The sequence below is a fragment of the Penaeus chinensis genome, chromosome 35 (genome assembly GCF_019202785.1).
Source record: "Penaeus chinensis breed Huanghai No. 1 chromosome 35, ASM1920278v2, whole genome shotgun sequence".
Lineage (NCBI taxonomy): Eukaryota > Metazoa > Arthropoda > Malacostraca > Decapoda > Penaeidae > Penaeus > Penaeus chinensis.
This window is the reverse complement of record NC_061853.1, coordinates 3,506,646-3,519,145: the sequence shown is the minus strand read 5'-3', so window position 1 is coordinate 3,519,145 and position 12,500 is coordinate 3,506,646. Positions and strand designations below refer to the sequence as shown.

Here is a 12,500-nt window from a genome sequence, read left to right as displayed (position 1 = left end):
GGGAGAGGGAAGGGGGAGGGGGGGAGAGAGGGAGAGGAGGAGAAGAGGGAGAGGAGAGGGAGAGGGAGGAGAGGGGGAGGGGGAGGGAGAGGGAGAGGGAAGGGGGAGAAGGGAGAGGAGAAAAGGGAGGGTAGAGGGAGGAAGGGAGGGAGGGGAGAGGAGAGGGATTGAAAGAGAGAGGGAGGGAAATTTAAGAGAGAGGGGAGTAGGAGGGGGAGAAGAGAAGGAGTGGAGGTGAAAGGAGAAGGATGGAAGAGGGAGAAGGAGAGGGAAGGAGAGGAAGAGGAGGGGGAAGGAGGGGGAGAAGGAGAAGAGAAGGAGGGGAGAGGGAGAGGGTAGGGAGAGGGAGACGAGTGGAGAGAAGGGAGAAAGGAAAATAAAGAGAAGAATAAGAAGAGGGGGAATTAGAGAGAGAAAAGAAGAAAGAGAAAGAATAAGAGAAAAGAAAGAGGAGAATGAGGGGGATTGAGAGAAAGAGACAGAGACAACAACAAAATAGCCGGGAGAGACAGACAGACAGACACCTGAGAGACAGACAACAACACCGATAGAGAGAGAAAAGAAAGAGAGAAAAGAAAGAGAAAAGAGAGGAAAGAGAGGATTAAAGAAAAGAGGCAAGACAGACAGACAGATAGCCGAGAGACAACGACGAGACAGACAACAGCCCTGAGAGACAGACAAACAGAGACAGACAGACAGAGACTTACAGACAGACAGAGACAGACAGACAGACAGAAGACCAGAAAAAGGAACAAAAAAGAGCCTAGAGCAGACTGACAAAAGGGGGCCTTTTTAAAAGCCCGACAGACAGACAGCCCAGAGAGCTTACAGACAGACAACAACAGAGACCTTACAGACCGACGACAGACAGACAGACAGACAGAGAGCATTACAGACAGCAGACACCAGACAGACAGACAGACAGACAAAGAGCCTGAGAGACAGACAGACAGACAGACAGAGAGCAAAAACAAACCGACAGCCCAGACGAGAGCTTACAGACAGACAGACAACAGACATAGGAGGACGAGACCAAAAAAAAACCCCTTCGCCCGCGCAAGGCGCGTGGTGGCCGACCGACTCTTCTGGCGGAAGCGGGCGCTGAAGGGCAGCGAGGTCGGCTCCGCTGAGGCCGCCGGACCTCGGCTAAGTAATATATCTGGTAGTTTGTACGTTTAGTACACCTAATTAGTGCACTTTTATTGTTTCCCGATCACTGGTAAATGACGTTGGTGCCCTGCTTTTTGAAATAAAAATTGTTGTTAGATGTGAGTGTTTATGGCGCCGAGAAAGGAATTGTTTGCATTAATGGATGGATGTTTTTATTTTATTTGATTTGTTTATTTTTATTTTTATTTTGGTTGGTTGGTCTTTCTGGACTTGTTTGCACTCGCGCATAGCTACTGCGCATCTTCTCTTGGTTGCTCGTGTTCAGTTTTCATGTCAGTTTAATGAATGAGCCCGAGGGAGAGACGGCGACGTGACCATATAGAACGCGGCCTGGAGGATAAATTTCCCTCGAAACGAGCTCCCTCTCTAGGCCACAGTCCCCCTCCCCCCCCCCCCCCCCCCCCCCCCCACCCTTTTCCCCGTGGTAAAGGTAACCTTTCCTTTATTAAAACTGCCCGTGGAGCCTGTTCCCCGCCTGTCTAAAATATACTTGAGGGGGGCAAACCTTTTTAACACCCCCACCCCGCCCTTCCATCCCTCTCCCCACCCCACCCCCCCCACCCCCACCCTGCACACGTCCCCGACCCCTCCCTTATCAGCGTCGGCCGCGTTATCGCCCGGCCGATGTGTCGTGCGGGATCCAGCAGTCCCTCTCCGACGTCCCACACAATCATTTCGTAACCAAACACCGTCATCGTTTTAATCTCCCGCCGTAAATCTGCGCGGCGTCCCCGGGTCCCGTGCTCGTAGCAGGAGGAGCGCCAGGGAGGGGGAGACTAGTGTTTTCCCGGGTGGGTAAAAGGGGTCGAAGGCTTGGTTTGTGGGGTTCGAGGGCTTGGTTTTAGGGGTTTGAGTGGTTGGTTTTGGGGGTTCTAGGGTTGGTTTAAGGTGTCCTAGGGGTTGGTTTAAGCGGTTCGGGCTTAACTTGCCTTGAAGGAGTTGACCTTAAAGTTTGAAGGGTTGAGGTTATTGGTATGCAGGTTAGCTGTTGCGGGGTTACCTGATGTGAGGGATGACTTATAAAGGTTTAGGTTCCTCTTAATGTTTTTTTTGGTTTGGGGGGCTTTTGGGAAAGCTCGAGGGGAAAACGTAAGCGGTGACTTTATTCCTTCGGGACTCGAGCAGGTGAGTTTTACGGAATACCGAGAAAAAGCCAGCGATTGATTAAATTGTCCCCGGATTGATTGGCGTGTTTCACGGTTGACTCGAATGCTTCGGGGTTGACTTTGTGTTTGGGAAGGCCATAGCCACACCTTTGTCCCGAGTCCGTGCCTTTTTATGAAAAGCGAACAGTGGCAGGTTCGTTTGTGTAATGAGGCGGGGGCGCTTTTTTAATCTGTTTATTAATAAATTATAAAAGTATGAGTTATTATTAATGATTTCTGTTCTTCGATTAGCTGTACGATACAGTACAGGGACGTGTCGTGCCCTCTTAGTTGTATTATTTTGTTTTGCTTTTGTAACTGCGTTAAAAAAACCGGTTTTAAATAACAGTTTCTTTTATAGACGGTTTTGGCAGAACGAAGGAAGATAGGAGAAAAGTGTTTGCAGAATTTTGTTTTTTTACCTTTTTTTTTTTAAATTTTTTTTATTTTTTTATTGAAAAATAGTTTTGTAAAGTTCTATTAAGGGTTTAGAATTTTACCCTCCCCAAACCCCCCGCCCCCCCCCCCCAGACGCCCCCCCCCCCCCCCCCCACCGCCCCTCCCCCCCTCACCAAGAAATCAACTTGTCTCATCGACGTCGTTTGAACTGTTTGTTTTAAAAACCGACGTCTGTCGAAACCCCACGCGATCCCCCGGGGGTCAAATTTTTTAAAATCGTCTTTTTTTGGATGGGCTTAGGCTATTCCGAAAGGCCCCCTCCCCCTCCTCACCCAAACCCTCCTTTTGAACCCCCCCTTAGATTCCCCTTCCCCGACCCCTACGTCACCACGAAACCCCTCTCTCCCTCTCCCTATCTAATTTTAACGACTCCTCTTCCCTTCCTCAGCCACTTTTTAAAACCCTTTAGAAAACACCACCCACCCTACCCTAAAATCCCCCCTCCCTCTCCGCTTTTTCCCCAACCCTCTTTTTGGAACCCCCCCATCAAAACTCCCCAAACCCCTCCCGGCCCCCCCTCTCCCCCCTATCCCCTCCCCCATCCCTCTCCCTCCCCCCCCTTTCCCCTTTTCTCCCTCTCCCCCCCCCCCTTCCCTCTCTCCCGCCCCCTCTTCCCCTTCCCCCCCCTTTTCCTCTCCCTCCCCTCCCCCCCCCCTTCCCCTCTCCCTTCTCTCCCCCCTTTTCATTTTTCCCACCCCCTCCCCCTCCCCCCCTTTTTTTCCTCTTCCCTCCCCCTCTTTTTCCCGCCCGTGCCCCGGGCCCCATCGCTACCCCAGCGCGCGTTCTTGTGTGCCAATAACAAGATGTTGACTACCGTGTGGGTCGTTGGTCCCTTAGAGGGCTGTTATGGGGGGAGGTTTTCCTTGGCCATAACAAGCTGGGGACCCCTCCTCCTACCCAAACCCCCGTCTCACCTCACAACCCCCCCCCCCCCACCCCCTTTTCCCCCGCATACCTCCCCCTGTACCCCTCCCACTTCCTCTAACTCTTCGATTACACCTCCATGCCACCTCCCCCCCCCCCCCTCCGGGCCCCTTCTCTCCCTTTTTCCATCCTTGCTCTCTAGTTCTCTCTCTTCTCTCTCAAACCCTTCTCTCCTTCCCCACCCTCCCCCTTTTTTTCAAACCCCCAAACTCTTCCCCCCCCCCCTTTCTCCCCACCCCTCTCCCCTCCCCCCCCTCTCTCCCCCCCCCCCCCCCCCAAAACCCAAGATGTTCTCCCCTTTCATCAACCCCCCCAATCTCCCCCCCTCCAAACTCACCTTTCATCCCCAAATTCCCCTATTTCCCCCCACGAAACCCCCCCCCAAGCTCTTCCCCCCCCCCCCCTTCCCCCCCCTCCCCTCCCTCTCCCCTCCCCCATTCTTTTCCCATTGTTCCCCCCTCTCTCTCTCCGTATCTCTTTCTTTTTCTCTCACTCTTGTTGCCTCCCCTTATTCTCCCCTTTTCCCCCTCGGTCTCGGTTTTTCTTCCTTCTATCTTTCATCTCGCCTATATCTCTTTAGCCTATCTGCATCACTTCTCTTTATTCTTTTCTTGTAAGTTACGTTTTTAGCCTGCCTTCGTTCTGTTTTTCCCTTTTGATATAATATATTCTCAAAAATCTTTTTGTTTTTAATTTGTTCATTTTGAGATGATTTCTTCCTTTTTCTCTTTTTGTTAACTTCATTTTTGGTTCTCTTTGTTTTCTTATTCTTCTTTTTCCTCTCTATTATTTTACTCTATCATCATCATCATCATCATTCATCATCATCATCATCATCACATCATCATCATCATCATCATCCATCATCACATCATCATCATCATCAAAATTATTGCATTATTGTTTTTGTTTTTTGTTAATTATTATTCATATGTTATTGTTTTTTTTGTTATTATTATAAATTTTTAATTAAATTTTTATTGTTGTTTTTTTTAATCGTTATTGTTAATAAATTTTTTTGTCATTATTTTTTTTATTTTATTATATTTATTTATTATTATTATTTTTTATTTTTCCTTTCTCTTTCTCTTCTCTTTCTCATTCTCCCCTTCTATTTTCTTTTTTTCCCTCCCCTTCCCCTTTTCCTCCTCCTCTCCTCTCCCCGGTCCATGTTGCCTGCTGTCTGGGATTTCGTCCTTTTGCTTTTTTTTCGCTTTTTTCTCCCCCTTTTTTTTCCCTTTTTTTCTCCCCCCTGAACCAATCCCCCCCCCCCCTCCACCTTTTTTTGCCCTCCCAAGCAGCGCCCTCCCACCTCCCCCTCCTCCTCTGCATCTCTTCCTCCTCCCACCCCTCTCATCTCTCCTTCCCCCTCCCCCCTCCTCCTCCTCCTCCTCTCCTCTGCATCTCTCCTCCCCTTTCCCCCTTCTCCTTCCCTATCCTTTCATCTCTCCTTCTCCTCTCCTCCCTCCTTCCTCCTTCTTCTCCTCCTCCTCCTCCTCCTCCCCTTCTTCCTCCTCCTCTTCCCCTCTCCTCCTCCTCCTCTTCCCCCTTTTTCCTTTTTTTCCCCCTCCCCTCCTCTTTTCCCTCCTCCTCCCTCCTCCTCCTCCTCCCCCTTTCCCCCTCCTTCTCCTCCTCCACTCCCCTCACTCCTCCCCTCTTTTCTCCCTCCTTTCCACTCCTCCTCCTTTTTTTTTTCCCCCATCTTTTCCCCCTCCTCCTCCCCGCAACTTCCTCCTCTCCTCTTTTCCCCTCTTCTCTCCCTCCCCTCCTCCCCCCTCCTTCTCCCTTTCCCCTCCTCCTTCTCTCCTCCTCCTCCTCCTCCTTTCATCCTCTTCTTCACCTCCTCCTCCTCTCCCTCTCTCCCCTCCTTTTCCTCATTCCTCCTCACTCCTCCTCCCCTTTTCCATCTCTCCTCCTCCTCCTTCTCTCCCCCTCCTCTCCTTTTTTGCATCTCTCCTCCTCCCCTCCCTTTCCCCCTCCTTTTTTTCTCCTCCTCTCCTCCTCCCCACCGCCTCCCTCCTTTTCTCCCTTTTTTTGCTCTCCTCTCCTCCTCCCCTCCTCCTCCACCTTTTTGCATCTCTTTCCCTCCTTCCCCTCCTCCTCCTTTTCTGCATCTCTCCTCCTCCTCTCTCTCCCACCATTCTCTCTTCTCTGAATCCTCTCTCTCTCTCCCCTCCTCTCTCTCCTCTTTCCCAACTCCCCCCATTCATCCTCTCTCTCTCCACTCTCTCTCTTTTCTCTCTCTCCTCTCTCTATTTTTTCTTCTTTCTTTTCTTTCTTCTTTTTTTCCCCTCTCTTTCTCTCTCTCTCTCTCTCCTCTCTCTCTCCTCTCTCTCTTCCTCTGTCCCTGCCCTGTCCCGTCCCTAGCCCCCCCCTCACTCTCTCTCTCTCTCTCCTCTCACTCTCTCTCTCTCCTCTCTCTCTCTCTCTCTCCCCTCCCTCTCCCTCTCCCTTCCCTCTCCTCTTCCCTCTCCCCTCTCCTCCGCCTTCCTACGCACACCTCGCAGAGTTTTTTGGGACCCCGGCGGCGCTCTTCATGGGAACTTTCAAAGGGCTCGAAACCTTTGCGTCTGCCCAAATCTGAATAAAAAATGGCCGAGCGTTGTTGTTTTAAGGGCGGGGGGAGAGGCCGTCCAAAAAGGGGGGGGGGGGGTCGTGCGGCTGGGGGGGAGAAGGGGTGGAAGGAGGAAGGATGAAGGAAGGGAAAGGAGAGGAAAGGAGAGGGGAAAGGAGAAGGAGGAGATAGGAGGGCCCTCGTTGAAGTGGGCCGGCCTTTTGTTTAAAGCCTCTGTGTGATCGTGGCATGTGTATGAAGCATAAAAAATAAAGTATAATATATATATATATATAATAAAATATTGATAAAATATTTATTATATATAAAAAAGTATATATAAACTATTATATATATAAATAAGTAAATGTATATATATAAAATAAGTATATAAGTTTAAAAATAAATAATCTAAATATATATAATAATTTAAATAAATAATATATATATGATGTATGGTATATGTGTGTGTGTGTGGTGTGTGTGTGTGTTGTGTGTGTTGGGTGTGTGTGTTATATATGTATGTATGTCTAAAGTGTGTGTATTTTAATGTTGTGTGGGGTGTGTGTGTGTGTGTTGAGTGTGTGTGTGTGTGTGTGGTGTGGTGTGGGGTTGTGTGTTTGTTGTTGGGGCCCGTCTAAGTATGTATTTATGTATTATGTATGTATGTAAATTTTGTATGTATGTATGTAAGTATGTATGTATGGTATGTAAGTACAATTGATATAAAATTGTAATATTTAAACATATACACATTCAACATAAAATACAGTGTGAATTATAAATAAACACACGCACAACACACCCCACGCGCAACGCCACACGCACACACACACACACACCACACACACACACACACACACACACACACACACACACACCACACACAATATAATATGTAAGTATTGTCCTTAATGATGGATGTAAACACCCCATATATATATAATATATATATAAATAATATATAATTATATATATAAATTGTTTTATTTTAAATTCCCCATCCCGTGTGATTCTCTCTTTATCCTTACCTGTTCTTTCAAACTCTCTCCTCTGCTCTCTTTTTTCTCTCTCCTTCTCCCTTTCTCCCTCCATCCATCGATCGATCCATCCATCCACCATCCATCCCTCCATCCATCATCCAACCATAATCCACCATCCATCCCCTCCATCCAACCATCCATCCATCCATCCATCCATCCATCTCTTCCTCCTTCTACCCTTCCCTCATCTCCCTTCTTCTCTCCCTCCATTCCGTCCTCTCTTCCTTCCTCCCAACTTCTCTCCATTCCTTCCTCTCTTCTCTCCCTCCCTCCCTCCGTTCTTCTCTTCCTCCCTTCCTCTCTCCCTCTCTCCCGCTCTCCCTCTCTCCCTCTCTCCCTTTACTTTCCTTTTCCCTGTTCGCATTTTTCTTCCTTTCCATCCCCCCCCCCCCCTTCTACGGGAGAAATGCTTTTACACAAAGCTCCGAGTAATCCAGCCGCAGCCCTCGCCGCTGTCGCCACGGCCGGCACTGGCAGGTATCGCTAATGAGCAGGCAATCTTCCCACGGGGAAAGGGGGCAAATGACAACAATGGAGAGATCGTGGTCAAGATAGCGTCTTATCGGCGGGATGGGCAGCTTCCTCTCGGGGGCGCGCTGAAGCTAGGGATTCCTGCGGTGCCGCCCGAGGAATTGGTCTCTGTGGAAAGGAGGGGGATGGGAAAGTTGTGGAAGGGGAGGGGAGGGAGGAGAGAAAGTGGGCGGCGGTCACCTTGCACGGGGGAAGGGAAGGAGGTGTGGGCGGTCATCGTCGGCGTCGTCGTCCTCGTCATCGTCGTTGTCGTTATTGTTTGGTAGGGTTATGGGCGGGCGATGGAGGGCGTGGGTGTAAATTTTTCTCTTGTAAAGTGATAGAAAGTATAGATTTTTTTTTTTTTTTTTTCCCTTTTATTGGAGACGCTGTGATGATTAAGAAAAAGACGAATTTGCTTGAGCGAGTTATTTGCCTGCATATAATATATATGATTATAAATTCGTTCGAAGTGCCAGCCAGATCGCGAGAAAAAAATTACATACGCATGCACATACCCCCCCCCCCCCCTCACCCATTCTAAGAACACACAAACACGACCACTTCTGCTGGCATGTGTAATTATGTAATTCTATTATATTATATTGATATTTTGTTTTGAAATGATACTAAGTTAAGTTATGTGCCATCTGTAGTGGCAAAATGCAGAGAAAAATAATTTGTCGAAGAAAGATGCTGACTAAAGATAGAGGAAAGGGATAAAGAAGCGAAAAAAAGAGAAATAGAGAGAAACAGAGAGAGAAAGAGAGAGAAATCCAGAGAGAGAGAGACGGGCAAGCGCCGCGAAGAGGGCGTCCGGCCAGCGAGTGGGCGGCCCTCGAAGGAAGGCCGGGGCCTCCGCCATAATGAGGACGGTTGTCGGCGCTCGGAGAATCCCGTCGTCGGAATGCCCCGATCCGTAACGGTGGCGATATTGACAAATGATATAGGCTCGCCCCTTTTCCGTCCCTCCCCCTCCCTCCCTCCCTCCCCTACCCTTCCCCTCCCCTTCCCTCCCGCCTTCCCCCTCCCTGCTCCCCTCTCCCCTTGAAAGCAAGCCGGGCGAGCGAGCTGGTTCGCGGCGCTGGGATTCCTGTAATGATGGAGAAGTGGTGTCGCTGGAGGGAGGGAGGGAGGGAGGGAGGGTGTTGGGGGGTTGTGGAGGTGTAAAGGAGGAGAGGGTTGGGTGGTGGGGGTGGTGGGGAGGAGGAGGAAGGGGCAGGGGGGAAAGGGGTGGTGACAGGGCGGTATAAGTCCCCTTGAGATGATTCTGTTGATGGGTATGGGGCTGATGGGTAGATGGGGTGGGGGTGGGGGGCGGAGGGGTGATGTCGCTGGTCAATGTTGTGGGGTTTATTGCCGACCCGAGGCTGATTTTTTTTGTTTTTTTATTGATTATTTCTTATTGAAATATGATGGTTATTCTGTTGGATTTCGTGCTGGGTCGCATGTTCGTGTCGTGTCTCCTGCGTGGTTGGTCTGTTGTGTCTCTTTCGAGTTCTTTTCTTCTTCCCCGTCCTCGTCCTCCTTCTCGTCCTCCTCCTCCTCGTCCGCCTGCTCCTCGTCGTTGTCCTCCTCCTCCTCCTCCTCCTCCTCCTCCTCCTCCTCCTCCTCTCCCTCCTCCCCCCCTCCTCCTTCTCCTCCTCATCATCATCCTCATCTTCCTCCCCCCCCTCCTCCTCCTCCTCCTCCTCCTCCTCCTTGACCTCCTCCTTCTCCTCCCCATCCCTGCGTTGTCTCTTATTTTCTTCTTTTCTTCCGCTCATCTCTGTATTTCACCATAATTGCCCTACTTTTTTTTTTTTATTCTTCTTTTACCGCTACTACTTTTTCTTCTTTACCTACTTTTTCTTGTTTTTCTTTTTTTTCTTATTTTGCTACTCTTTCTCCTCTCCTCTTTTCTTCTTTTCCCTGCGCTACTTCACCTGCAGGTCCCACCGCCTTTCCTACGCCTCCCTCCTCTCCCACTGCCTTCTTACCTCCACCCCCATCTACTCTTCCTTCTTCTTCTTCTTCCTTTTTCTTCCTTTCTCTCTTCCTCTTCTTCTGCTTCCTCCTCCTCGTACCCTCCCTTTCCCCATCCTTCTTTGGTTACATCTTTCCGTCCTTCTTTTTTATCGTCCTCTTCCTCCTCCTCCTCCTCCTCCTTACTTCCCTTTAACTTTTCCTCCTTTTCCATCTCCTTCTCTCCTCCTTCCCCTTCCTCGAATCCGAGTCCATCTTCACCCGTTGCTAATTGACAGGCCCGTAAGGTCAGTGAAAGGTTTGTGGTGTGCGGCATGCCAGGAACTCGCGGGAGGGTGTCCTTATCGTGGTCATCGATGCCAGTCCTTATCACACGCGCGCCGTCTGTTTCGTCTGTCCGTTCGTCCGTCCGTCCGTCCGTGCATTCATCCGACCGTCCGTCCGCCTGTCCGTGCATTCGTCCATTCGTCCGTTCGACCGTCCGTCCGCGTCGAGTCCTCTGCTGCCGTGGACCCTCCTTCGGAATTTCGTTCGGGACCTCCTTCGCCTCCTTCGGAACTTCCTTGGGCCTCTTTCGAGCCCTTCTTCAGGACTTTCTTCGAATCCTTGCCCTTGGCCTCCTCCCCCCCCCCCCCTCCCCTGTTCTTCCCGGTCTCTCCAACTTGATATCCGTTGCTATTTTTTCTCTCTCTCATTGTGGTTAGGATCCCCCCTCCCCCTTCTGTGGCCTTCTTTTGCTCTTCCTTGTCTTTCATTCATGGTTTTCTTCTTACTCTTTTTTCTTTTCCTCTCCCTTCCATCTCCCCTCCATCTTCCTTCCCTCTACGTTTTACCCCCTCTCACCCTTCTCCATCCCTCTCTTTCCCTTTCACCCCCTCCCTCTCTCCCTCTCTCTCCCTCCCTCTCTCCCTCTCTCTCCCTCCCCCCTTCCTCCTTCCTCCCTTCCGAAAGGGAGCAGAGAAGAAAAAAAAAAAAAAGAAAAAGACAAACGGGGGGGAGAAATTTCAACTCTTGTCCTTGATTAGCCGATTGGAAGGCTTGACGCGATTGTGTCAAACCCATTTTGGTTTAAGATGTCGGGACTCCCTTTTTATGCTGCCATTCGATTCTTTTAATCACGCTTTGAGTGTGTGTCTATGTGTGTGTGTGTGTGTGTGTAAATATATATATATATATATATATAAAATATATATATATAATATATATTTACACACACACACACAAACAAAATAATGTGGTGTGTGTGTGTGTGTGTGTTGTTTGTGTGTTTGTGTGTGTTGTGTGGTGTGTGGGGTTTGTAAATATATATATAAAAATAAAATATATATATATAATATATATAAAAATTAATTTACACATACACACAAAACCCAATTATAATATTTTTTGGGAGTATTTTGTGTGTGTGTGTGTGTGTGTGTGGGTGTGGTGTGTGTGTGTGTTTGTGATTTTTTGTGTAAATATATAAAATATATATATAATATATATATAAATATATATTTACACATACACACACAAACAAATATATATATAATAATATATTATAAATATAAAAATGTGTGTGTGTGTGTTGTGATGTGTTAGGTTTTGTGTGTGGTGTGTGTGTGTTATAAATAATAATAAATATATATATAAAAATATAGTATATATAAAATATATATTATACCATATATATATATATAATGTTTTTTTTTTTACACAAATAGATATATATATAATAAATAATTTTATATATTTGTGTTGTTTATTGGTGTGTGTGGTTGTGTGTGTGTTGTATGTTGTATGTTATGTATGTATGTATGTAGTATGTATGTATGTATTATGTTATGAAAGTGTGTATAATAAAAGCAAAAAAATATACATATACATATCTTTATGTATGTAAAGTATATATATGTGTATACATATTTTTTCTGTTTACGTCTGTGTGTGTTTGTATGTGCCAGTCGAGATATTGATATTGTTTTAAGGATATTTTAAGCGGAACATTGTATAGGTGTTATTAGTCCGTAGAATTAGATATTAATGAAAATGAATAACATGTATGGGTATTAGTGTTTGTTAATGACAATGATAATGTTAATGATTGTTAATGTTTTATCTTTTTGTGGAGAAAGGTATGAGTGAGAATGACTAACAGCGCAAGAAATCTGTTTCTCACTTATACATTTTTTTGTATTTACGAGTATTGCCCTACACTCTCTTCATCAGTGTTGTGTTATTGCCAGTGTGGATGCTGCTACTGTCAGTATTTTGTATGCGTGTGTATTTGTATGTATATAAATGGCATTGTTGTACGGAGAGCATTTGTTTAATTCATGCTTTTGTTTGAGTTATCGAAACGTTTTTTAAGGATGATGTTTGTCGAATGTTTTTTTTTTTTTTTTTTAAGTTGTTCATGTTATTGTTGTTATTGATCTTTATTTTCAAATTCTCTATCATTCCTCATTACCTCCTCATTCACCACCATCGTTATCGTCATTGTATTCACCACCACCTCATTATATTCAAACGCAAACACTTCACTCAATCTTGCATTTTTCCGCTCTCTCTCACACCACGTCTCTTTCGTCGTCGTCGTCGTCGTCGTCGTCGTGATGGTGATGGTGATGGTGATGGTAATGGTAATGGTGATGATGACCATCATCATCATCATCTTCATCGTCATCATCACCATTACCATCACCATTACCATCACCATTACCATCACCATCACCATTACCACCACCA

The 12,500-nt window shown here is 47.1% G+C and overlaps 1 long non-coding RNA gene across 1 annotated transcript in view; it reads left to right on the top strand.

Moving 5' to 3' along the window:
• The window catches only part of LOC125044420, a 33,983-nt gene that overhangs the window by 21,302 nt on the left and 181 nt on the right, over positions 1 to 12,500 (top strand). The gene's annotated exons all lie outside the window — the stretch shown is intronic.